This window comes from Chrysemys picta, chromosome 18 (genome assembly GCF_011386835.1).
Source record: "Chrysemys picta bellii isolate R12L10 chromosome 18, ASM1138683v2, whole genome shotgun sequence".
NCBI lineage: Eukaryota > Metazoa > Chordata > Testudines > Emydidae > Chrysemys > Chrysemys picta.
The window spans coordinates 21930552-21957851 of NC_088808.1; the positions used below are offsets into that span (position 1 = coordinate 21930552).

General features: G+C 45.9%; 1 protein-coding gene across 22 annotated transcripts in view; it reads left to right on the forward strand.

Annotated features, from left to right (window-relative positions):
* Nucleotides 1–27300, forward strand: part of DAB2IP (DAB2 interacting protein) — a 411471-nt gene that overhangs the window by 276550 nt on the left and 107621 nt on the right. The window contains exon 1 of one of the 22 annotated variants that reach the window (XM_005299445.5): nt 10523–10981. The exons of 18 other annotated variants lie outside the window; for them this stretch is intronic. The gene's annotated coding sequence lies outside the window, so the exon portion shown is untranslated. Of the gene's footprint in view, nt 1–10522; nt 10982–11160; nt 11292–24086; nt 24343–27300 lie in introns of those variants that run through there. 3 more of the 22 variants (XM_065572100.1, XM_042854397.2, XM_005299444.5) reach the window with 3 other exon arrangements.

The following is a 27300-nucleotide window of genomic DNA, read 5'->3' on the forward strand; positions in this document are numbered from 1 at the left end:
AATGGCCTCTTAAATTTTTCTGCTTGTTGCTTAAGCCCAGAAGGGAAAGTGTTGTCTAAACTTAGTGCAGGGGCCCACCACATAATCAGACTAGTAAATCTTGAAAAAGACACTCATTTCCCAGTAGAAGTTCTCATAAACACCAGCCATATGTAACTACTCACTCCTCCTTGGGGAAGTGCCAGAGAAAATGCCAGCTTGGAATTCCCCTACAAGCCCCAATGGTCAGCATTGAGAATTGAGCTTACCTTAGTTAACAACACATATCTTATACTGCCATTCTTGCAGTGGCTGCATAAGATGGAAATACTGCTAAGGATGCCGCTAGAGGTCCAAAGCAGGATGCATAGCCAAGCTCTCTTGTCTAATTGTCTTAAAATAGCAGATCTGAAGTGCACAAACTGTACACCAGAGCATTCAAAGCCTGAATCTGGTAGCTATCTAGCAGATAAATCAGATTTGTGGATCTTTCCTGTTTGCAGAGGATTCAGAACATCAGTTTTGCCCTCATCTCAGTCTCCAGTGAATGTCTTTATTGGGGCTTGATTGTATTACCCGCCTGTTAATTTCTCTGGCTTTCCTGAATAAGTCTGTTGATTGGTTCTATGCTGACCCGCTGGAAACATGAACTCATCGCCTGGTATTAGATCGAGAAGCCCCTGCTTGCTCCAGGATTTATAGAGAATCTTCAGACTGATGGAGAAATAATTTTTCCATGTTAACTTCCCTTGCAAGTTAGGTTCTATGTTGCTCATGCCTGTTTCAACACCTGCATGGTTATGGTTCTCTCCGATTGGCCATATGATTCCCTCTCAGAGGTACTCTAAGTGAATACTATCCATCACTTATTAGCCTTTATACTTGCAGACAACATTTCTCACCTCAAATCTCTGTCCTAATTCTCAAGCCATTGTCTAATAGGCGTTTTTATTCTGGAGTGAGGTTAGACCTGCTGTTCATTGTGGCCCCATGCTGCAAGATGATGGGCATCTTTGACTATCGTGAATAGAGGGAGTTTTGGGTGCTTGGCACCTGGCAGGATCAGGCCCACGTTGGATCTGTATTTGCAAATAGTGTAGGAAGTTGAATCATTTTTCAGGTGAATGGTTCTTGTGTCATTCCTGTGCGGTCTGGTGAGCAGAGTGCTGAAGCCTCTGGCTCATTCATGAGCCTCATGTGGTGGAGAAGGCCTCCGGACCTTCTTCCTCACCACCACCTTCCCTTTCTGGTGACCTATTGCTTACTGTCTTTAGAGGTCAGAGGTCATCCACGTTCCACTCTCCTTTGGCACCTTTCATAGCCTGTGGCTTTTCTGAATTTAAAGTCCATTCTAGTGAATTAAGATCAGCCTAGACTGACATATCTACAGCCCTGGTTGATGGCTCATTTTCAGTTTCAAGTCCAACATGTCTTAACAGCTGCCCTCTGACAGTTTTGTAATCAGGTCACGAAACAGGTTTCCCTTTAAAAAGCAAATCTGTGTTTCCATTGTATTCTTCAGAGTGACTGACAAGGACTCCACTGTCCTCTTTCTTCCTGTTAATTTTCCTTCAGAGGGAGGTGAGGTCTGAGCACAGGGCTGGGAGCCAGGCATTCTGGTTCCCTAATTCATTTTCTGTGACACTGAGCAGGTCATTTAGCCTCCCTGCCTCAGTTTCCCCAACTGTAAAATGGGGATAATACTTAACTTGCAATGGTATTGGTTAGGCTAATCAGGTGGTGGCTTCACAGGGCTGGGCATTATTATAATTATGACTCTCTCTGTATTATCACTTATTTCTATAAATTATTATTGGTCTGTATATGAATTGCAGTAGCTGTGAGGGGCCCCAGTCAGGCCCCATTGTGCTAGGCAGTATCCATACATGGAACACAGACGGTCTCTGTTCACAAGAGCTTGCGGTCCGATACTTGTAGGCGGGAGACCCTTGGTATTATGATGCTTGCTCTTTAAAGAGCAATGAGATACATTTCTGCGCCTAGAAAATGTACTGCTGCAAGGGATCCCCTACATACACTGGATGACAGATCTGTGTCCTGTGACATAGGAAAAGTAGGTAGGGTGGGAATGGGAGAAGTGCCCCACTTGCCTTTTGCGTTGTTTCCTAGCTGCTTGCTTTTTATTTTCACTTTTTTAAACTCTGAACTGGAGATTTTCCATGCAGATTTGGTGCCAGCTGCTCAGCGTCATGATCACACCAGTTGGAGCTGGGAACAGTACAGGCAGGCATTTTTCTCTGCTGATGCACCTCAACCCTGACCTGCAGCATCACCTCCAGGCCACACTCAGCAGAGACTCACTCTTCCATTCCCTGTAACTCCTGAAATATCCTCACCAGAAACCAGCCCCAAACCAACTGGAAGTAGAACATAGAAATGTCTGCTAGGGTCACACAACCAAGACAGCTAGAGCTGGTTGGAAAATGGGAGCTTTTTTTTTTTTTTCTTGAAAAAAATATAAAAACTGAAAATGTCTTCTATTGGGTTTTGAAAAGCAACGCGTTTTCTTTGATGTGAATCTTGTTGTGAAAATTGTAATCGAAAAGTGTTTGCTTGTCATTTGTCGCCCCTTTCCTCTTTCTCCCGTTTTCCTTTTTCCATTTTGCCACTGAAAAATCAGGGGAGAGTAAGGGGGAGAAAAAGGGCAAAATGAAAAACGAACATGATCCTGAAAAAAACAAAACAGAATTTTTTTGTTTTTGTTTTGGGGTTTTATTTTAAAAAATTGAAAAAATCATCTTTGAGGATGGAAATGTTGATTTCTATTGCCTGTGTTTGCGTTGATAGTTGGTTTCAGATAGGGTAAGATGATGCTGGAGCTGTCCTAAATCCATTCTCATGCACATTTGCCAAATGATCGTGCTCCAAACTACCTCTTGATTTAATCACTGTGCTGCTCCTTGCTGCGTCCTCTCTGACGTCTCTTCACCCACACATACTGTGGACACGTGTCCGAGTGCTGCAAGGCTGCTGCAACAGTTCCCAAAATACCGAGTACAGCAAAATTTGAAGCCATTCTTCCGGTGTTTTTGGCTTTATTGTGGTTTGAAAAAAGAACTACTGTAGGCTACTGCTGTACGTTCATTAGAGTACAATTGTGAGACGCAGGAGCAAGCTTCAACACTACTGAGCAGCTCGCCTCAGGATCAGAACCTCTCTCTCTTTGGAGACAAAGACTCTGCCCGTGATAGGCTCCAGTTCAGGAAAGCACTTAGCATGTGCCCAAGTGCCTTGCTGAACCGGAACCTTATTCTGGAAATAAGGAGCGCTGACAGCTTAGATTTAGTTCCCAAATGTAAGCTTTGTGCAAATAGCAATAAGTGGGGGCTGCAAACTCTGATATGAGTAGAAATGTTTTCATGAGTTTTCAAAACTTAAGGCCGTCATTTCCAACCTTGGATGCGGAGAGTTAGGCACCTTAATCCAAATTTAGCCACTTAACTAAGTGGCCTGCTTTTCAAGTGTGCTGAGTCTATTGAAATCAAGGGGAATTATTAGTGCTCTGCACCTCTGAATATCACACTGCTTATTTAGGTAATAATTGTCACATTTGGGTACCTAGTTTTAGGGACTGAAATTTGATCTAACTGAAAAAAGTTTTTAAAAGCCCACTGGCGTCCTCCCCATGCAGTTCTGGGAAGCCAAAACCATCTCCATTAGGTTGGGGCCTGGAATCCAGAAAATGAAACAGGGCTGGATTCTGGCTGTGCAGAATTCATAGAATATAGAATATCAGAGTTGGAAGGGACCTCAAGAGGTCATCTAGTCCAACCCCCTGCTCAAAGCAGGACCCCCTGCACACAGTGCAATGTGGCCCACCGACTATAAACTCCCAGTGAAACTGACCACTTTGCTGCCAAGTGTGTTGCTGCTGTTCTGACCACGTCACATATGTCCCTCCTTTCATCCTTTCTCTAGCTACATAACTGGTTCAGTGTCAAGTTCAAACTCCCTTTTTACTTCTCTCCAAGGCCCCAATCTGCATGTCTGTTCTCTAGTCCCCTAGGACCATTCCCATTCAGACATCTCTCTTAATTGCTTCCTTTGCTTCCATGATGCCCCCTGTGCTTGGAAGCTGGAACAGCCTGGGTCTCTTCCTGTCCACTAAATGCAATACCCTCCTGTTTTGCAAGTGCTGGTCATTCCCCTTCTCTTCCTTCAAATCCATCCTTAGTATCCATTTCTTACCTCAAGTCCCCGAACTCTGATCTCCTCCCCTGTGCTGTCTCCATTCCTCCCCGCTGCTGTTCTGTTCCTTTGGGTATTACATGGGTCCCAGCTAGAGTGAAATCCTCTGGCCTAGCACCTTGTTTTTTCCCTGTTTGCAAAACACTCTCTCTAAATGGCAAAGGCCATTAGCATCATATTATAATGCTCTACTTTGTCTGCTACCATGTGAAAAACTTCCTCTCAATGAAACACTCCACTGGTGTCAGCAGTAAAATTTTCAATAAACTCTTAATTTACTAAACTACTTTTTAGGGAGAGCGCGGAGACCCGGAATGGCTTACACACACACAAATGTTTAAAGGCCAGAGGGATCATGCAAAATGTATTCCTTTAAATTAAATTATTTTTCAAGAAGACTAAAAAAAAATTTTTTTGTTTTTGAATTGGGTCAACATTCTACCTCTGCAGCGCTCAGCCATTTTACATATGACACAATCACCCACTCTGTTTATCTTTAGGCAATATGCTCTTGCAAACTGCCAATTAATTGCAGATTGGTGCCTGCTCTCTGGATAAACATGCGGAAGCAAGAAAAGGAAGGAGCATGGTTCTGACTACTTGGGGAATGAAATCTGTCATTGTCTTAGCCTTGTTATCTGCTATGAAGGCAGACTTTTAACAGAGTGTTCTTCTCGTAAACACTCTTTTCAAGCACCTTCCAAATTTACATTGCTGGTGTGTCAGGCATTGTTGATGGCTAGGCATCAGTGTTTTAAAGTAATTGCTTTCCAAAACATTAAATGGAGACTTTCCCTGCTACAAGACCAGGGATAACCATTACCGGGGGTGAAGTGCTCTCAGCAAAGGTCCTTCAAAGGAAAGGTAAAACCAAGATCTAATAAGATCATGTGCTGGCATGTGGTTTGTTCTAGTTTAATTCTACCCTGTGGATTATAAATCCAGCTAGTCGGTTGGTGAGTTTCTGGGGACTGATTTGATCCGCAGTTGACCTGTTTGGGAGGGTCATAGGCCCAGATCAGATCTGTCGATGACTTGTTAGGACAGCCTGCATCGTTCTCCAGGGCTAACTGACTTGAGAGTTCTTTTCCATCTCTAAAAAGAATACACCAGAGGGGACAATCCTTCATCAGTGGGAGGATGCACTGAATAGAACTGAGTAGGTCTTGACTGTTTCTAATTCAATGATGCTCTGATGCTGAGTGCCTTAAAAATAAAAAGAGGCTCAGCTGAATCTATAGTGGCATCAGAGAGCCAGGACAAAATCCTCTCCCAAGGCAATCCTCAAGAGGACTTTAAACTGCCATCATGACATTGACTTACTGTAAATTAACTGTTCCCTCTAGGTAAAGAGTAACGAACTATTTGAAATGAAGAGATAAGTGTGCATATGGATACATTCTCCCAGTCTCTTGTGGACTTTCAGTTTGGTTCCAAAACCCTAGAACCATAGAATATCAGGGTTGGAAGGGACCAGGGAGTACCTGGTGATGGGGCACTTTCTGCTCTATTACAGTGTAAATATGGAGTAAATCTGTGGAATTACTCCAGATTTAGACCAGTGCAACAGAGTAGAATGTGGTTCATTATTACCCATTTTTATGACCGCATCAGTGCACATAGTGGTTTACAAGCCACACTGTTTTTTTTTATTATTATTAAACATTTGTATTGCATGAGCAGCTTGTGGCCACAGTGGGATTGTGCTAAGCACTGTGCAATGAGTTCATAGTCTATCTAGAATAGACACGAAATGAACAATTAAGAGAAGAGGCACAAGGATGGAAGCAGAGAGGACCATAGGAGAGAAGTCAATCTATGATGGTTGTTCCCAGTGGAATTCTCAAATTTGTGACATGCTTTTATCTCTGGTGTTAGAGGCTGTATTTGGTAACTGCAACTCCCAAATGCTTGCTTACTTACCATATGCCTTCGTTATCCATTGCCAATGTGTTAATTTGGGTATTTTACAGCATATATTACCCCCCATTTCTCTCTCTGTCTGCTCTGATGTTGATCTCTATTTTAGGAGGGGCAGAGGGGGAGTACCCACTGTCTACTACACAGTATTTTGGAGCCCGGGGCAGCAAGCCTCCCAACCAGAGTACAGACTTGCATTAGCAGTGCTCATGCTAGCACTCTAAAAATAGCTGTATAGACAGCACGTTGAAATTGCAGCTCAGGCTCTGAAGTCCACCCTCCTCCCTAGGCTTCAGAGCCTGAGCTCTGGCCCAAGCTGCAACTTCAAAGCGCCGTCGATGCAGCTATTTTTAGAGCGCTCGTGTGAGCCCAAGTCTGTTGACCTGAACTGGGAGGCTCACTCCAAAATGCTGTGTAGACATTTCCTCAAGTGGCTCAGAAATGACCCTTTCTGGATGGAAAGGAAGCCAAGCTGATAGGCTCCAAAGGGAGTTCCATCCAGTTGTCTCTAGCACAGAATCTTGGAGATGTGGGTATAAAGTGATTAGCCGGGGGAAGAGGGTGGAATACTCAAGACTCTGAGAAGTACATGAAGGATTCCTAGGGACAGATACCTTTGCAGTGAGGGGAACTTTAAGAAATACACTAGTATAGAAAGAGTCTTAGAGCCTCTCAGCCTGTTGGAACCCAGGAACACTGCTGAAGAATGGAGTTGCCTAGCCCAGGTCGAGCCCAAGAACATTGAAAAACTGGTGGAATCATGTGCAGGTGACTTGGAGAACATATGATAAGTTACTATAGGAGACTGTTAAATGTACGGTAAAGCAGAAGCTTTGAACTCCTGGAACTTGGCTTGTTTAGCCTAACCAAACAAAGGCTGAGGGGGAGATAGGATTGCTATCTATAAATTCATCAGATGGATAAATACCAGGGCAGGAGCAGAGTTATTTGAGAGTTATTTATGAGAGCCTGTGATGTGCAGAAGGTCAGACTAGATGATCACAATGGTCCCCCCCGATCTTGAAGTCTATGAACTGCAATACAGTCTCATGAAGAAAATGCCACTAAGTTGATTCAAGATGCAGCAAGGTACAGGTAGGAAGTTTCTGGCTTTGTAAGATCATGTGCCCTGTAGTCAGAATCAGGAGGAATATGTTCTGTATTGAACAGGTACTTCACTAGCAGGCAGAAGTTTGAGTCATACGAGGGCTCAGGAATAACCGAGGGAATAGGTCTATGAACGTTTCCCTGAAAGACCTTTGGGAATCATGGATATTTTGCCTTCCCTACATTTTTAAGGCACCTCAAAGCTTCAGATTATGCCCTTTGCATGTAGTTGTGCTTGCACCTGGAATAGTAGCTATCTTTTTGTACACGCTGCCCCTGAGTCAAATAATTATAATTTATACATTTCTTTATGGCTCCAGGAAGTTTTCCTGCTCTTCAGGCTAAAAGGAAATTACGTCCCTCTCAACAGCAAATGCCATGTTGGTAGCACTCCAGATCTATGCCAGTCCACATTAACAACAATGAATGTCTGACAAAGGGCCTAATCCAGCCTTCACTGAAGTCAGTGGGAATTTTGCCATTGAGTTCAATAAGCATTGATCTGGCCTGTAAACACCTACATAGGAGTATGAGTCCAATACCCTTTTCCCACTTAGTGACCTCCTGTCCAGTCCTACTGTAAATGGATCTTCAGGAATGTTGTTTCCTTTTCAGTTGATCTCTTGCTGTCCTAAGTCACCTCGTTGTGGGTATTGCACACAGACATTTTGATTTCTTATCTATCAGCTTACAACATGCCAGGCATCTGGCACAAGAGCAACTGAACTCAAGGTAAGCATGGTTAGGATGTGAAAGCCTGGACACCAATGTGACTATAGAGCAAGCTGTGCAAATTGCATGCCGTAGATTAGAAGGCTGCCATGTTTAAATTGGAGTGACACTGAAACGCATGTGCTCATGCACTAGTATTACCCAGGCTGCTGGAATAAGATCAAGACATTGCAATTGACAACATTTCTGCTGCTCTGCCTTTCCAACTACTTGCCCCCAAACTAGGAATTTCCAGAAACAGTGGATCTGCTCAATGTTCTTCTCTTTGTGCCAGGATCCATCCTGTTTTCATAGCAAGAAATCTGTGCATCCCTTCCATGTGAACATTGGGTGCATGATGTAAGCAACAAAAGTAGAACAAAATCACAGCCCCGGCTGTTCATAGGCTAAGACTAGAAGGGACTACTGTGATCGTGTAGTCTGACCTCCTGTATAACATAGGCCCAAGAACCTCCCAAAATAATTCCTAGAGCAGAGCTTTTAGAAAAACATCCAGTCTTGATTAAAAATGGTAAATTGTTCCAATTACTCTCACTATTAAATATTTACACCTTATTTCTAGTCAGAATTTGTCTAGCTTCAACTTCTATCCTTTCGATTGTTATACCTTTCCCTGGTAGATTGAAGTGCCCATTATTAAATAGTTGTTCTCCATATCAGCATTTATAAACTGTGATCAAATCATGCCCCAACTTTCTCTTTACTAAGCTAAATAGATTGAACTGTTATAATGATCGACACAAAGACATGTTTTCTGATCCATTAATTATTCTCATAGCTCTTCTCTAAACAATCTCCGATTTATCAATGTCCTTCTTGAACTGTGGTCACCAGAACTGGAAATAGGATTCCAGCAGTGGTCACACCAGTGCCAAACACAGAAGGAAAATAACCCCTCCACTCCTATTTGAGATTCCCATTTATGCATCCCAGCTCCCATTAGCTCTTTTGGCCACACCATCACTTATGCAAGGTCAACATCAAGGCAGTGATCATGAACGCTCCAGATTAGAAGTATGAAAATTACTGCTTTGGGATTGTGGGATATCAACCCAACTAGTCATGTTTTCTCTTGTATTTTTGTCACTGGCTGGAATTTCCTAATTGATAAAGGGGAACTAAAATCTGCTGAGCTGAGGCTGCCTATCAGGTCATTATATTTTAATTTTCTAGTATGATACAAGAACATAAGAACATCCACACTGGGTCAGATCAAAGGTCCATCTAGCCCAGTATCCTGTCTTCCAATGGTGGCCAATGCCAGGTGCCCCAGAGGGAATTAACAGAACAGGTAATGATCAAGTGATCCATCCTGTTGCCCATTCCCAACTTCTGGCAACCAGAGGTTAGGGACATCCTGGTTAATAGACATTGATGGACCTATCCTCCATGATCTTATCTAGTTCTTTTTTGAACCCTGTAATAGTCTTGGCCTTCACAACATCCTCTGGCAATCAGTTCCACAGGTTGACTATGTGTTGTGTGAAAAAATTCTTCCTTTTGTTTGTTTTAAATCTGCTGCCTATTAATTTCATATGATGGAAAAGAGGGCCCTGTCTTGCTGTCAGAAACCATGATTTATTACTACATTAGGCTTCTGTGAGGTTTCTGTAGAGGACAGAAATTACTGTTACTAATACTTACCCCTTCAGAAGAAGTGAGTAACGAATCTCCTTAGCACTTATTTTTCCTTACCAAATCCCCATGCTAGAGATGGAGAAGCTGAGGCAAGAATTGGAAGTGGAGTTTCAAGATGCTCTCTGCTAACATCTTTGGTTTCCAAGCCTTGGGCACCAGCATTCATTTTTGTTTTTCATTTGTATTACAGTAGGGCCTAGGGGCTCCAGTGCGCCCGTACTATGGAAATACACAGTCCCCATACTCCACAGTGTGCTCTGATCAGACAGCTGAGAGCAAGGAGCTATTATTAGCTCATTACACTGAGGCTCAGATAAATTAATGTTCATGGGGGGGGGAGGGGAGTCTACTGTAGAGCTGGAAAATTGACCCAAGCTTGTGCCTTATCCATAAGTCCATCCTTCCCCTTTCAATAGGGGATGAGACTCTTGGGTTTGAGGGGAGGCATTGCATGATGCTAGAGTGACCAGACCGCAAATGTGAAAAATCGGGAGGGGGGGGGTAATAGGAGCCTATATAAGAAAGACCCAAAAATCAGGACTGTCCCTATAAAATTGGGACATCTGGTCACCCTACATGATGCCCTTTAGTTCATGCTTAATGCTTTGTACATGGAATGTGTCTCTCTCTGTGTCCATAATTTAAAATGTGTATTATAGACAGCAAGGCAGGGGGGAAAAACCAACCACCCTGACAACCTTGTTATAATTTTGCTTTAAAAGGTTAACTGTCTTAAGGAACTAATAAAGACCTGGCTGTGATTCCAGACGCAAATGTGTGTGAAACAGGCTTGACATTTTAATGATACATTTCAGGCCTAGGCAGCTACATCTCAGGGAGAGTTTGGAAACATTTATTCCTTTCACTTGACTACATTCTCCCCGCCCAGCCCCATCCCTCCTTAGTGCGTCCACCAGTCACTTATCTCGGGCAGCGCTGGAGATTTCCACTTGGCAATGGAGGGGTGTCTAGTTAAGGGATTTGTAGGCAATCTGTAACTGGGGGAGCCCACAGGCAGACACGCGGGCCTTGTCGCTCTTCACCCACCGGTTTGCTGAACCGCACCAGTTACAGACGATGAAGAAATGTGCTAGGTTCTGCTTAATTCGGAATGAGGTCCTTTGCCGTGTAAACCAGCTTGGCCGTGCAGTCGGAGCCAGTCCCTGAGCGAGCGGCTGGGCGCTGGAGCCGATGCCGCTCCTTGTTCCCAGAGAAGCGAGCCCTCGGGAAGGGAGTTGAATTACAAGCGAGGGGCAGGCGGCAGCGTGCTGCGCCCGGCCAGCTGCAGAGGAAGGGGGGCGGCCTCGGGCTCCGCAGGCCGGAGCGTGCTCCGAGATCTGCTCCCACTAACCCCAGCCTGGGCCGGGCGCCCCTCCGGCCGGAGCAGCGGCGCGAGGTGAGTGTCCCGCGGGACCCCCGGGGCTGCCGGAGCCCGGCTCGCCTTGCAAGAGGGAGCGCGGGAGACTCCCAGGCGCCCGGCCCCGGGCTCTCGGAGCGGGCCGCCCCCGGGGGACGTCCCTGCTGCTCCGGTGCAAGCAGCCCGCAGGGGCAGAGGCCGCTGCCCCTCCAGCCCAACTCCGGGCGGTGCAGCCAGACCCCGGCCCGGCCGCCTGCGGGGCAGCGTCTTGCTCCATCCGGGATGGGGGTTGTCGGAGCAGCTTTGTGCGTAAGCCCCGTGCGCTCACCCCCCGAGACGTGCCCACAAGGTGAGCGCCCTGGTCCCAGCGCCTGGAGGGAGCAGCCTGGTGCGTGGGACCGAGGAATGGGTCGGGGGGGTGCCTGCAGGAGGCTGTGATCCCTATCTTTAAAGGGAGACTGTCAACTTAAAACTCCCATAAGCTAAGAATGCGACTGTCCTTCCCTAATGTGCTCAGGGCGGCTGAGAATTAACCCCGAGGTAGTGGTTAAAGCCGAGCTCCAGTTCATTCCCCCATGTGTGCGTTTTGCATTTCATTCCGACTGGGGCAGTGAAACTAGACAGAGCAGTTTCACACACCCCCCCCCCCCCACCCCCCCAGCTTAACACTGGTCAGCTCTCCGGATCCCCTGCACTTGTCTGGTGCCTGCCTGATCCGAACACTTCGGGGAAGGTTAAAATTGAAAAACAAAATTACAAAATAACGGATGTCTTTGAAATTAAATTAAATTAATCAAATAACCCCTGGCAAATGTTTCCCTTCGTATTAGGTTTCGTACAAACCTTTTAAAAAAAATTAAATTCAATAGAGGCCAGTTAAAAAACGTGTCACGATAGTGGATGCTGCTTGAAAAATCTTAACCAGTTACTTTATCTGTACTGGTCTTTGCATTATTCACCATTCAAGCACTGCAAAAAATAATTACCAGGTTGTGAAGATTGTCATGGTTGCTATATTGCTTTACATTTAAAAAAAAAAAAAGCAGTAAATCCTTATGGTAACCAGAGCCCCAGGGGGACGGGCGCAGGAGCAATTTCTAGTGGGGGTGCTGATGATGGGAACCATGTATGTGATGTTTGTTGTTAATGCTTCAGGCCAGGGGGTGAGGTAGCACCGCGGCACACCAGAGAGTCGGACACAGCTTTCGGATGGGGTCTTGCCGAGGCCAGGGGCTAGATGTGGCTCCCCAGGGGGGGTGGAGGTGACGCACACCAAGCAGGATCCAGCTTTGAGGAAGCATGCCAGGCAGGAGGAGGAGGATGGGCCGGGAGTATGAGGAGAAGAGGAAGGTCACAGATCTACTAGAATATGTTCATGTTAAATTGTAGGCTGGCATTTTCACAGGCCAAGTGGTTATTAATAGTCAAGTTAATGTTCAAAGGCAAATTGATTTGACTCCACTTACTTCTTTTTATTTCTCAGCCATCAGTTGTTCAGTTACTTTTCTTGTGTGGGTGCATAAGGGGGGGGGTTTGGGGCCATGGCCTCTTTGGAGAGAACAGTCCCTACAGCAGCATTAGCTCTGCAGAGTGCTTGTGCAGCATCCCTTTTTGCTGAGTCCCTGGTTGGGAGGCTGGGGCAGGCTCTTTGCACCCCTCTTTCCTCTGTATCCCCATGCAGGAGCCAGGCACCCTCTGGCCCTTAGCAATTAGTACTTGATGTCACCAGGAGTGATTGCAGCGCTTGAGGGAGGAGAAATCGCTGTGGTTAGGCCTAAAAACACAGCCCAAGCAAACTCCTAAGAGGCTGAACTGCCTCTCATAGCCTCATTAGTTGACAATATTAAAATGAGGAGACGCCAGTGCGGTGGGTGCAAAAGCTGTTTAAACAAAAGGGAATTCTCCGCTCACTGGGAAAGTGTCTCCTTGCTTTCTCCCAGTGAACCATGCATGCTGTGCTCCGTGCTCCTCCCAGTAGGGCTGAGCTGTGTGTATCTGTCTGTTGTTTTAGCAGAGCAGCTTAGTAGGATTTTGTGGCCCTAGGGTGCATATTTGAGAGGCTGGAAAGATTGTGCACAGAAAGAGAAAGCAATAAGTAATTTCATAGGATCTCAGCTGCTGTAAGAGTGACAGGAATAACACCTTTTCTTATTCAAAATGCTCCCCATAGCTCCGCTGGGGTTTATGCATCAGAACCGCCCTCCTTCTCTGCTCCTTTTTGACTTTCATAGTGTTAGACATCTGTAATTTTGATGACAGACTTAATAATATAAGCTACAATTGTCTTTTATGTTGCAAAGAGCTGTCAAGGAGCCTGTAACGTTATCAGCTGGAATAATGGAAGGCAAGGCCAACATTTTCAAAAGAGACCACTGATTTTTGGGTGCCTCAGTTTCTGGGGGTACAGCTTGAGACCCTTGGGATCTGTTTTTTTAGGGGCATTGCCTTCTGCTGGAATTGTGTGTGCTCAGCGCCTTTGAAAATCAGGCCGAGGATGTTTCAGGTTGGATATCCCAAGTCAGTGACCACTTCTGAACAGGTGGGCATCCAGATTTCTGGAAAGATTCTTTTTTCTTGGTGATTGAGGGCATGTCTACACTACAATCTTAAGTCGACCTAGGGTAGGTTGACTAACAGGCACCACAGTAATTACTCCGGTGGCTGATGTCCAAACTACCCTTGTTCTGTTGGTGGTGTGCATCCTCACCAGGAGCGCTTGCACCGACTGAAGAGGGGCAATGCGGGGAGCTGAGAGCCAGGGTTCTCAGCTCTGCACAGCTCCCACCAGGAGCTCAATTGTCCCCCAGGCTTCTCGCCTCCCTGCTTCCAGCCAGCTGGCTGCCACGCTCCCAGCAGGGAGCCAAGAGCCACGGGAGTGGAAGGGTGGGGCAGACTCGGTGCAGCTGGGCTCTCTGCTGGGAGCAGGGACCCTAGGGGCAGCAGGGCTCCAAGGGGGAGCCCAAGCTGGGAGCCTTGCTTGGAGCGGAGACCTGGCAATTGATCCCTGAAATTGACAAGACAGGCAACAGCTGATGTAAGGAACCCAGTGTCTACAGAGACACTGCATCAGGCTAACTACACCGACACAAGTCCTGAGCCTCTCGGGGAGGTGGAGTAATTATATTGGTGTAGCAGGGCACCTACATCAGCGGGAGCAAGGCTGTAGTATAGACACTGACGTAATTAGGTTGACATAAGTGCCTTATGTCAACCTAACTCTGTAGTGTAGATCAGGCCTCAAAGATGCTTGGTCGTCTCAAGGGATCCTCTTCCGCTGCTTGCTCTGTCTCTCTCTCTCTCTCTGTCTCCTTCCTTTCATTTTCTGTCTAAACTGAGAGCCTCCAGCCAGAACGCAGACGCGTCATGTGCCCTGCTTATTGTGAACTGAGAAGTCCAGTCCATGATTCCATTTGCACTCTCTGCTGTTGTTCTCTTCAGGTGTGTGGCGCATATTCTCACTCCAGCTCTTGGAGATGACTCATGTGAGGGACGTTGCCTTCCGGAGCAGATTGGCACTAACTCCAGCACAGGAGATGCCCATGGCAGCTGGATGATATGGTGACGGGTGATTTAGAAATACTTCTAACAACCCTGGCTCACAGTTCCATAAAGAGTCTCCTCTCCCTTATCCTCACTCTCTAGCCTGTTCTTTCAAACGAAACTCCTCCCCCACATCTTGCCCAGTGTCCAGCTGGCTGATCGGACGCCCTGTCAATAGCCAGAACTTTTGCATCTGAGAAGGAAATGAGCAGGAGCTTAGTCAAAGCTGCAGAACTTCTCTAGAGACGCAGAAAAGAAGTTTCCCTTGCCCAGCCGCACACTATTGTTTCAGCCAGATGTTTTGACCTGGAGTGAGTCAGGTGGGATCAGGAGTCCTGGGGAAAGTGCATTTGGTGGCAGTGGGTGTCCTCATGCTGGTGCGGTTCTGGCAATGGTAGATCCAGATCTCTGCGCTGGTGTGATGGGCAGAGTTCACCCACTCGGCTCCCAGCCAGCGAACAGGACGCAGTGAAGCTGGGCTGCAGCCAGTAGATGAATGGCCAAGATTTGGGAACAAGAATTAGGGTGATAAAACAAAGAATTTTAGCAAAAGCCTTTAAGCAATTTGTCACACCCACAATCTGATAGGCAAATGTGCCGGCTATTAACTCTTTCAAAGTGATTGTGCAACGTGGTACGTGCACTGGTGCCATCACATGCATAACAGAGCTGAAAATCCCAGAGGTAATTTAAACCAGTTCTTCCGCCAGCAGGGCATTTCCTGGGAGCCACTGTCCCTTGAGTGCACCTCAGACTTCATGAGGGACTGGGAAGACCTGAAATGCCCTGCACTGTGGAGTCTGTGCTCCTGAGGGCCTTCTTACGAAGATCCCACCCAGTACGTCATGAAAGGTCATATCCCACGTTTTTTAGGAGTAAGGGTGTTAATTCTGGGGTGCTGGGCAAATTCCAGCTCAGGAAATTCCCTTCTGTTTCCATACATTGCCCCAAATTGTCCTGTGAAGACAGTAGTCTTCGCTTCCTGACCTAAGCCGTTGTGTAATGTTGCTGTGTGCTGTCAAACTCTTACTTGTTCCACACTAGCAATAGCAGCGTGTGTGTGTGTGTGTGTGTGTGCGCGTGTGTATGTGTGTGTAAAGTGATTCCTACGGACCTTTACCTAGAGGGGTTATGAAGCTTAAGAAAGCCTGTAAAGTGCTTTGAGCTCTGCAGATGGAGGCCCTACAGAAAGACAAAGTACATATCATTGTTATTGGTATTAAACAATATCACCAGCCTTTCTATGCTACCCATGGGTCTGTGCAGTCTGGGTTGCTAGAGGATGTCTGCCCTGGGATTGAGCACGTGGTAGCAAAAGCCCAATCTGCTGAATGTCAAGTAAAATTGAAATTGAATAGTGCTGGGTGCATTATCACCAAAGAAACCCAGCTCCTTCCAGATGATCGGTGGACAGTGGGTTCCCCAGCCAGAGTGAATCTGGAGCCTTCACCAGGAACTGGCAGCCCAAGAGAGGAACAAAAAGGGGGAAGTCTGGAAAAGAGTGGCCGATGGCCAGGCTTTTAGAGAGACTCCGACAGTGACGACAAGGGACATGGACCCATTCTGCAAACCTCTCCCTTCTAAACCAGAATTGACTGTTAGCGCTGCCATGGCCGTTACTTCTGTCAGTGGCAGAGCGGTGATTGGTTTTGGAGCCAGGATATTATTTACCACACTTGAATGATGGTGCAGATGTGGGAAGTTAGCGTTTAGACCTAGGAGCTTAGCTGTGGTTTGTGTCGTGTCCCTTGGCTGGCTTAGTGACGAAACAGACAGGAATATGGCTCTTGGAGCCTTTCAGAGAACCGGGTTTCTTGTATATTTCAGTGCTTGTCCTTTCACAAGGGTGAAGGAGCCATTAAGGGCAGAGGGCTGTCATCGTTTAACGGCACCCAGCAGCACCATACAACAGTTTAAGACACAGAATGAAGGAAGGAGAATTCTGATCCCGTTGAAACTGTGAAGGGAATTTAAATGAACAGAGTGGTCACTAAGAGGGCTTTTGGCCAGCACACAGGGTTATTGTCTTGACTCTTACAAAACGTGCCCTGAGAATTATGACTACAAGTGCCCATGACCTCTGCAGCAACTTGTCCATTAATATGCTGGGCCACTCGTTCAGTGCAGACTTACAAGGAGAAACTCTAGGCACAGAATTGCCCGGCACCACTTCCTGTAGCATTAAGGTATTACATGCATATCTGCTATGGCCCTTTTTCACTTGGGAAAGATCGCAGCACAAGGTAATATCCCTCGGGTGAAGTGACTTGCCCCAGGTCAGATGGTGAGACAGTGGTGAAGCCCTGATTACTCTAAATCACGAAATCTAAATTCGTCCCCTGCTGTAAATCACTAGGCAACACTCCCAGCACCATAGCAAGTGCAGGAGAAATCTCTGGGGAATTCCTGCACCCTTATCTGTGTTGCTTGTTTGTTACTGGTGTCCTAAGCACTTTCCTGTCTCCCTGACTCTGAGAACAGAGCTCTCATCCACTCCAATCTGTTACTCCATGGCCAATTGCAGGAGGTGGAAGAACCCTGGGAAGAGCTAGTCCCAGCATTCACAAGGATACGTGTTTCCTACACTGTGCTACAGAAATGGCCTTCCTAGAACTTGGCAGGTCAATGTCAACGTAGACTCACTTTCGACCACGAGCCCCCAGAGCGGCTGGAGAATGCTTAACGTGCTCCAGATGAACTCCCTGTGGCGGCCTTCTTGTAGTAAGAGGAAGGTGTGCTGTTGCCTTAAAGATCCAGCTTGCTGCTGAACGTACACATGAGCTGCTGCGCTGAGTTAACAGTAAGCAGCCTGTATGTCCGTGTCCATCCGTCCCTGATCCTGTTCTCTGTGCTGGGGGAGTCAGATGCTGAGCCGGTGTCCTTGGAAATTGGGGTTAATCCCAGCCAGATGGCGCTGAGGGCTTGGCTTGTGTGCGCTCTGTGACCATCCCCGGGTGGCTACCTGGAATGCTGCAGCACATGCCAGCCTCTTGCCGGTTTGCCCCCTCAGCCAGACCGACATGAATAACAATGGGCGTGTCTGAGCTTTGTCACGTGTAGCGAGTAAAGCGGTTCACGATACATTAATCACTGATGGCCACGCTGCCCGGGTGCTTTTCGGTTCACTCGTGGCAGCAATGCTATGTTGTTCTGCAAAAGAAAAAAGAAGTCTGATAAAAGGACCTTTGAACCCCAGGGTTTGTGTCTGTGCTGTTGCCTGGGCGCTGAGGTACAGGGATCAGTAGCACCAAAGGAACTTGTTTGCCACCCTGGATGTTCATGCTTCAGTAGCATTAACGCTTCTCTGTGTTTGTCAATTGCTTTCCGCCTGCTGACTGGGGATCGCCTAATAAACCACCAGATAAGGCCTGGGTGGTGGGAGCTGGAAACCAGAACCCCTCAGAAACCTCACTTGGAATTTCAGCAAGTTGGTTCCTGGTCCACACTTCCACCACAGCTGTGGAGATCAGATCAGCCCTGCCCCAGATTGGTACATCAGGGCGTTCACAGTGGAGGGGCTGCAGCCCTGTTTGTTAGTTGTGTTGTGGTATCAGCTAGGAGCTGCAGACAGGGACTAGGCCTCCACTGGGCTCGGTGCCATACAAACCCAGAGCAAAGAGATGGTTCTTGCCCCAAGGAGCTTACATTCTGCAGCTGTCTCCCACAATAGCCAGCCCCAAGTTTTCAAAAGTCATGCGTTGCTCTCCCTCATAATTTGATTGGCTTGAAAATCATGAAATTTAAACAACAAATAAAATTGGGGTTTCTTTCATTTCCCTTCTGGATTGTGAGTCTTTAGGGGTCACGTTTTCAAGCTTTTTGTCTGCAATCATAGGGGCTTGAAAGTTACTTTAAAAAAAGCAAAAGCTGAGATTCTGTATGTTCACGTGATTCCAGGAGCTGAGGCTGCATGAAAAACACCAAATACCATGAGACTCGCAATACGATCACAAGAGTTGGCGACACTGCATCTCTTCCTCACGCTTGGTTCAACAGAGCACGAATGTGTTGATCTCTAGGGCGCTCTCCAAAGCTTTTGCCCTGGTTTTTCCTGGGTTGAGTGGGGAAGAACTTATTTGTTGTAGGTCCGGGCGGTTGAACTTCCAGCTGATGTTGTGTGCACTGTGGTTTGGATTGGGAGGTGTGTTGTACCTGACATCAAGCTCTAGGCACATAAACCATCGACGTCTACATTGTATAAATCAAATAAATAACTCTGTTCTGAATCATGGGGAACCCCCCCAAGTCCGATTCCACACTGCAAATCAGCCAGCACCAGCCCTGTCTGTACAGAACAGCCATTTCCTCTCCTTCTGGAAGTAATCTTTAGGATAGTTTATGTGAGCGGGGCAGCAAGCAAAGAAAGAATCCAAGTTTCTAAAGTAAATGCTGCCATCTGTCATACAAAATAATAGATTAGGACTCTCAGTGTGTGAGAGAGTGCGTGAAACCAAATCTCCAGGGTTGCACGGATACTGTGCCGCTCATTGCCCTTTGCAGACCAGCACACCGTACAGGGGCTGGGCTCCAACAAAGTTCCTATAACGCTGGCTTGCGTTCGCAGCTCCTGCGCGTGGCCCCTTTCACAATGCTGAAACTGTCAGGCCAGCTGCTGTTCTCTTCACTGCACTCTAGAATGGGGGCCTGTAACCTTCATAGAAATCAAGTTGTACTGTGTGTGTGTGTGTGTGTCTTAGATTGTACATGTATGTGTGTATTGTATCTGTATGAAATAGATCCTCCTACAGAGAGAGAGAGAGAGAGACTCATGTCATGAAAACATAGAACCGTACCAGTAATAATAGCTAGCTGTTATTTAGAGCTTTCCGCTGTAGGTCTCAAAGTACTTTACAAGGGAGGTCAGTATCATTATCCCCATTTTACAAAAGGGGAAACTGAGGCCCCATCATACCCTATTTTGGGCAGATAGTATATCTTTTAATTCCACATCTCCTTCCCCCAATAGCTGGTGCTAGCAAATGCTAACGCATTTCTATATAGACATACCTTCTTTGTTTTCTTACGGGCTTTGTGCTTTGCGGTTTTTGTGGCTGCAGTGTTTTTGTTTATCCCAGACTGAGCCTAGACCATTGTTTCCTATTGACTCACGCCACCTTTTGACTGCCCCTTCCTGTCCTGCACATAAACACAATGTGGAAGTGGGAAGTGAACACGACAATTGGGCCCCCGTTTTGATGGATTACACCACTTGTGAGCCAGTCCTGTGAGGAAGGAAGTGATAGAGATGTAGTGGAGGAGCTGCACACTCTGAAAGCTCTCGGGGAAGGTAAGAGAACCACAGCAGGGTGGGATTTCAACTGAGAACATTGCTATATGTTCAGAGCAGTTCGGTTGTTGTGGCAAGCTTTAGCCTGGCTGTGATTAGCTGGCTCATCTGTGCATGACTGTTCTGTCCTGTCTCATGTGAGGCCCTTACGAACATGTCGTGCTTATAACGAGTGTCTTAGCACTTTTGAGGGACACTTTATTTTTCAAGGCTCTGCCTGAATTCCTGATGGTGCCATGGAACCAAAAGTTGCCAGCAGATCTGTTCTATCTACACAGATCCAAAGAATCACGTTGATTTCTCAGGCCAGCTTTCTGTCTTTTCTTTTTAGCATTTAAAAAAAATGGCACAATTGAGTCTTTACTAGGGAAATAGCGGAAGTCCTTGAGCTGTCCTACAGCAGTAGCAACACAAGAGAGCCTGCGTCAGTGTGTGGGCTTATTTTGCCATTGCTCCTGATCTCTAGTGTCAAAGGGGTGGCTAGTCTCCCCTTCATGCATGTGTACCGCTCTTCACTCCTATTAACACTAATGGAAATTACCCATGCATATGGAGAGGGAGGAGAGAGTCCTAAATCTTAGCGCAACCTCAACATGAATTTTCATCACCCAGGTTTCAGGAATAATAAACTGTGGCTGGGTTTAAAACAAAGGGGTGAATGGGTGAGAGTGTTGGGACCATTCAGAATATCTGTAGATGAGCTGATGAAATATGAGCAGTAAAAATAAATTGAATATTTCAGGGCCTAAGCAGCCTGCTTGTAGGGGCCAGGAATGCCATTTTCCCTCAGTATATAGGATTGCCTTCCTTTGAAACATCCACGATTAGCTGCTGCTGGGGGCAGGATACCATACCAGATGGCCTAGGGGTCTGATCTGGGATACTCCGCTAGAGGGATACATAAAAGCACAAAGATGATAAGTGTCTTGCCAAAGGCCATCAAGTGAGTCAGACCTGACCACAGCTCCCAGGGTTCTCAGACTGCTCTTTCTGTAATGATCATGTTTAGTTCATACATAATACTTATTAAATATTAATCATCAGTGGGGCCCAATCTCAATTGGTGCTACTGTAATACACATAACAGGTGGCCATGCTTTTCAGGAAATACTGTGTGACCTCTCTAAGATTGCTGCTGGAAGCCCAGGACTGAGGGGTGTTGCTCTGAAATGGGTTGTATTTATGAAGAGGGAATTTACCATGTATGTCACAGAAGTGGTACCAGAGCTGACACCTACCAGCTGCACTTTGACTTGTTTTACCACCACCATTCTCCATGGGCATTTTCACTCTGTCTTCTTTTGCTGGTTAGTCGTGAGATAATGAAACCAGAATCCCTGCCCTCCCTCTGCCCTAATGATCAGCTGACAGAAGGGGCTCAAGCGCGGACATCTGAGCCACATGAGAATCTCCTTAAAGTCAAACTGCTGGGCCCCAGAGACCCTGTTAAACACACAGCTGTGATGCACAGTAAATCTAGCTCTTAAATAGGTTTATTCCCTGATCAAGCACCCTGGAGGCCCCTTAGCCTTCACGCACACTCAACCTGGTGTTAATTATAGGGCTGAGCCTACGAAGGTCAGGTCTCATGCTATTCATACTGGAATCATATTCCTAACCAAGTTTATTATTTTAATACGAGGGATGAACTGTAATGCACAATAATATGCCAGGTCCAGAGCTCTTAGGAACAGACCTGAAACGGTACATATTTATGGGCAGTATTGTGCGAGAACATGACAAAAATGAATGATCACATTCTCTAGTATAATCACTATACAAAACCATGGCTTTGACTGAAGGCAAGAAAAAAAAATTCTACACAGAAGAAAATGTACTACGAGGTCCCATATTATAGACTGGCGAGATATAACTGTCTCTTTCTATGTGTGTGTATAGAACATACGTGTGTGTCCAAACCATTTAAAGGTCACTTAGGCCCCCAAGATACTTTTGCTCATGAAAGAGAAGCTCCATGTAGCAGCCCTGGAAAAATATCTGTTGTATTTTTATAAGACTTTTATAGTGTGAAGAGTCATAGAAATGTCGGGCTAGAAGTGACCTCGAGAGGTCATCTAGTCCATCCCTCTGCGCTGAGGCAGGACCAAGTATTATCTAGACCATCCCTGACCGGTGTTTGTCCAACCTGTTCTTAAAAACCTCCAGTGATGACAGGGATTCCACAATCTCCCTTGATAATCTGTTCCAGAATTTAATTACCCGTAGAGTTAGAAACGTTTTCCTAATATAACTGAAATCTCCCTTGCTGCAGATTAAGCAGATTCCTTATTGTTCTGCTGTTATTAGATGTTTGGTTCCTCACCAGTGCAATGCTGCAGAGAAGGCATAGCTGCATCCTTGCCACATTTTCTTATTTAAAAGGGACAATCTCAATATTTTAGCAGATTTGGCATTTTCCGTCATTCTGTCCTCCCAGAAAGTTCTCTGTAGACTATGGCATTTCTGTGCAGTTCAAAGGAGTGTCCCTATTTATTTGCCAAGTGCTGCCAATTATATTTTGGAGTCTAAACTGGTTGCATCCTTATAAAGATTACGTAAAGCACGTAATTTTAAGAAGGCAGAGGGCCAATTTATCTGGTTTATTTACTGCTATGAGACTGGGCAGTGGTAACTGGAGTTACTCAGCTGTGGAAAGCACTTATGTGTGTTAAAGCAGAGGACATCTGTGCCCATTAACACCAATGTTCAGAGAAGCTCAACTGGGTGGGGAGCCCATTTATTTCTAGTCCCACAGCTGGGTTCTGGTAGAAGGCCTGGACTGGCAGACAGCAATGAAATGGCTGCTAGAAATATTTGGCAATGTGACCGTGACAGTAAGTGTATTCAGACTCATTATTAAGAGAGTGACATAGATTCAGGACATATTTTATTGTTATCATAGTAGGAAAATAGATACCCATCCCTTCCGGAATGAATGCAAACAAATTTGCAGACTGCACCAATTGATTTAAAAGAAAAATACAGGGATGGCAGGTGTTAGGAGACTGTGCCTGAAATAGAGTTTGGATTAACAGGAATTCAAATAAGCCCCCAGATTTGTGCCTTTGTTTTTGTGTTTTATGATGGTTTTTTCTTTTTCCCGTCTGGGATCAAAATAACGCAAGATCTGCTCTGCTCAATCTGATTCGTCATACCAGAACTGAACTACCAGATCCCAGTTGTTTCAGCCCAGTAAGCAGCTCCCTGCGGCATTGACAAACATTCACAAACACAGATAAGCATAAGTAGTTGAAACACAAATACCAGAGCCTGCTCAGGCCCCTGATTGTCATTGCAGAGCCCTTGAAGTGAGCCCCACTCCACTGCACAGTGTGAGAGCAGAAGTTTGATGGAGGCAAAGTTATCTAATGGTTAAAGCAGTGGGCTAGCAGCCAAAACGCCTCGGTTCTGTTCCCATATCTGTCATTGTCTTTCTGTATGACCCTGAGCAATGGACTTCTTTGGGCCTCAGTTTCACCAGCCATAAAATAAGAAATATACCAGTCTGATGTGGTGTGACAGTTAAAGGGACACAACTTAAAAATCACATCCGATTTTTTTATGATCCCGGTGACCTAATGATTTTAGTTTGTTTGCCTCTGTGCATTTGACAGCACGTTGTGTATAGTCAACTTTATTTTTCTTTCCCCGGTGTAGCTGTTTGTGTGAGTATTTTGCATAGCAACTGGAGGGAGAAGAATGGGTGTGAAACCACACCAATCAGTGGGGAGTCGGGGGCAAGTGTGGGGACTCTCATACTTCTGACTCAGGGGGTTTTAATTGACTCGATTTCCAGCTGACAGCCTCCCTTTAGTAACAAATTATTATTGATTTATTGGTTATTTCTCTGAATTGCCCTGGGGCCTAGAGGCCCAGCCCATTTTTGCCAGCTGCTGTACAAATTCAGAATAAAAAGGCCACTGTTCATAAAGCACCTCTTGGGCCCCAGATAGAGGTACTAGAGACATGCCAAATGTGTGTTTGTTTCAAATAAAAGCATTGTTCTTTTATTTGAACACCAGGGGCCTGATGCCCCATTCGGGACACGCCCCAAACTTGTTCTGAAACACGTGAGCTTGGGGTTCTCCAGGAAGGCAGGATTGGGCCCAACAACACAGGGGCTAGAAAAACCGCTGTTAATTCCTCCATTATAATCTCTAGATTTAGGGGCACTATTAATTTTTTTTAATTCATTTTTAAAGTTTGAAAATAAGTGTATTTAAATTTCTTCTACTGTCTGTGGGGTTAAAAAGAAGCTCTGTGCCTTTAAATTTGGAATAGCTGGGAGTTTGAGCACTGTCCCTTTAAAAGCACATTACATAGAGTTAGAATATAGCCTTTGTTTAACTAGTGATGATTGTTCCCAGTGGACTGCACTGGAATGGTTTACGGAGACCAGAGGGGGCTAAGGCTTGGGGCCAATAGTCAGCTTACAGATCGTAGTTGTTCAGACCATACAAGGAGGAAAAGAGAGGAACAGGGTGATCTCTGCACTTCCTGCAGTGGATTTGGGAGTTTACATTCAATAGTTCTTCCTGGTTCTGGAAAGTGGGCAAGGAAGGGTTGAACTATGGTAAGTTCTTCCATCTTAATTTTGTGTGTGGTGTGTGTGTGTGTGTGTGTTACAAGGGGAGGCTTAGAGCATGCTGTTCTTTGTGAACATAAGGAGAAATAGCAGCTCCTCGTTTCTTTCAGTGCGTTTTCTTTAACCATCTTCGACATCCTTAAAATCTCTGCTTTTCCTTACACTTTTTTTTTTTCCCAAAACTCAGGGCCTCTTGTCTTTCATTTAATTTTTCATTTAATGAAACATCCCCTTAATTAAATTTAGTTTAACAAATCCCAGGAGAGATTATCGCATGACAAAAAGCAATCTGATTTTTTTATTATTATTATGGTGAAGTAATGAAATCTGAATTTTTATCATTCGTCTGCCCCCTCCCCCGAGTATGTGTAATTCACAGGGTTAATGATTTAAGATGAAAGGAAATGTCAGATTTGCCACTTACGCTGAACTGATCCGATTAATGTCCTATTCGTGTTCTTTCCTTCTAGTTTTTTTTAGTTCCTGAGATTGTGTTATTCTGGGTTAGGACATACAGTGTATGTAAGTTCTTGCCGGTTTCTATGCGTTTGTCTGGTATGGTGAGGATATTTGATTTCACAGCTATCAATGAGGATTGGAGATAGAGTGACCAAATGTCCCGATTTTATAGGGACAGTCCCAATATTTGGAATTTTGTTGTATATAGGCGCCTATTACCCCTCACCCCCATCCCGATTTTTCACACTTGCTGTCTGGTAATCCTAATCGGAGAACAACAAATAATAATACAAAGATTGTTAGGGACTAGGAAAATTAAAGAGAAATAACAGATTTCTAGGGAAAAGTCTATTAAGTAACAACTAGTTTGACAGCCCTGCTGAGCTCATAGCTCAGAGAAAACAGGCTGAACCCTGAAAACCTCTCTAATTTTCTAAAATTTTCTCATTCGGGAACATATCGCTTCTTCAACTTTGCCTCAAACAATTGCAGTTACAGTAAGTCAGGTCAGACAATACTGGATTTCCTATTGAATTTGACTCGTATCGGTTCATTCTCTCTCTCTCTTTTTGCCTTTCCTGGCCTGAACTGTGTTAAATTATTTCCAGACCTACTCATAAATCCTGGTTGAAGGCTAAGGAAGTGATTTGGACAGATACTGGCAGGCTGGGTTCTGGGAACAAGATTTCCCAAGCTCTGAACACATCCAGGCTCCAGAACCATGGCTTAAATATTTGGAACAACCGTCAAAAACTAGGTCACTTGAACATCAAAAATCTGTGTAAGGGGGAATATCCTGTCCAGGGGATTTGAAACTCTGCAAGTGTCTGGCAATTGTGGCCTGTCAGGATATCAAAACATGGCTTTGTAAGACATCCCTTTCCCATTGCTGTCAATACCGCACCAGTTCAGCCAACAGAAAAAAAAAAATCCTCCAGGAAATTAGCAAATAATGTAAAGGTTAAAGGAGGAGTCACTGTTCCTTATTCAGAGCCTGGCTGTTCAAAATTGTACCTCTTTGGCAAAGGACATATGCAGCAGATCTTGACAGCAGGAGAACAGACTTTATGCCTCGCTGGATAGCAGTCTACAGGATGGGAAGCGTAACGTATGGAAGTGACAATGCATACTGGAAGTGCAAACAACTACAGCTCTGGGCCAAAGTGATGAGGGAAGCAATATTAAAAGCAAAAAATAATATAAAATAGTTATTCAAGAGAAGGATTTCAGAGCAGTGGGGTTCTGGATCAGGCCCATCTCAGTTCAAAAAACATAGGATGTGTCATGATCACCGCTCTGAGATGCTCACCGTTCAGTAGAAGCCGCAGTACAGGGCATATCCCCTCACACAGCTGCATCCATCTCTGTCCCAACCCCCAGCTTGCTGACCTCCATCACTGAGACTGACTGGCAGCATTTGTCTTTCAGACACTTTTCCAGCAGGATCACCCCGCCTGCTGATTGTTATTTGAGCAGCACGCCACCTGCTGGCTGAGGTTCCTTTCCAGAACCCAGGACCAGCTCCAATCGCCAGAATACGGAATTTCTCCCATTGTCACAATAGGTCTCCTGCAGCAGTTGGGGTTAAACTGCACTCTCACAAGTCTGGCTAAATGGCCAGGCATGCTGTGCTCAGCCCCAGGCTGGTGCAGAAAATATTTGCCTTAATTAAAATGTGAGGAGCCCAACTGCACAGGGAGAGCGTCTTGCGTTTTAGTCACTAACAGACAGTGGCTCTGAGGGCGTGGAAGATGAGGGTTTAGCTGGGAGGAGTGGGGCAGGGAGAGGGAAGGAGGAGATTTGGACATACTCCTCTGCTTGCGGCCAGCTACAATATTCCATTCCTCTGAGCACCCTCAGTTCTGCTGGTGAGGGGTGCCGGACCGGGCTGGAGGCTGCTGGCCGGCCTCCACCCTCAGAACAAGTACAGCGCAGCTGGAGCAGCACAACTGCCCCCTCCCTCCACCCCCGTCCCGTATGGCCTGCTCAATGTGACTCAGTCCTGACCTGCTGGAATCAGCCTGAGGGGTTAGAGGTGAGTTCACTGCCCACGGCCCGCTCACCCTCTGGCCAAGAAGTTGGGGCGTGTCAGTTGTGGTGCTGGATTTCTGTGGTGTCGATGCTTGTCTGCCTGGAACTAGACTGAGGCTACCCACTAGTGTCACGTGGGTCCCCAGACAACCCTCCAAGGGTGCCAACGTTCAGTCCCACCTCCCTAGCTGTATTGTTGGGTTTAACCACAGCCGTTAGTAACTAAAACGCAAGACGCTCTCCCTGTGCAGTTGGGCTCCTCACATTTTAATTAAGTTTTATGCTGCTGCTAATGTGGGTTGTTATTAACTGAACGCTACGGAGAGCACCACTTGTACATCAGCTGGTGAGCCAGTCCCGAGCAGGCTCCGCCCTGTGGTGGATACAGACTGCATCTCCAGTGATGCCGGTTTAGTGTGTGTGTTTGGGACACGATGCGTCCCCACCGCCAGGCAT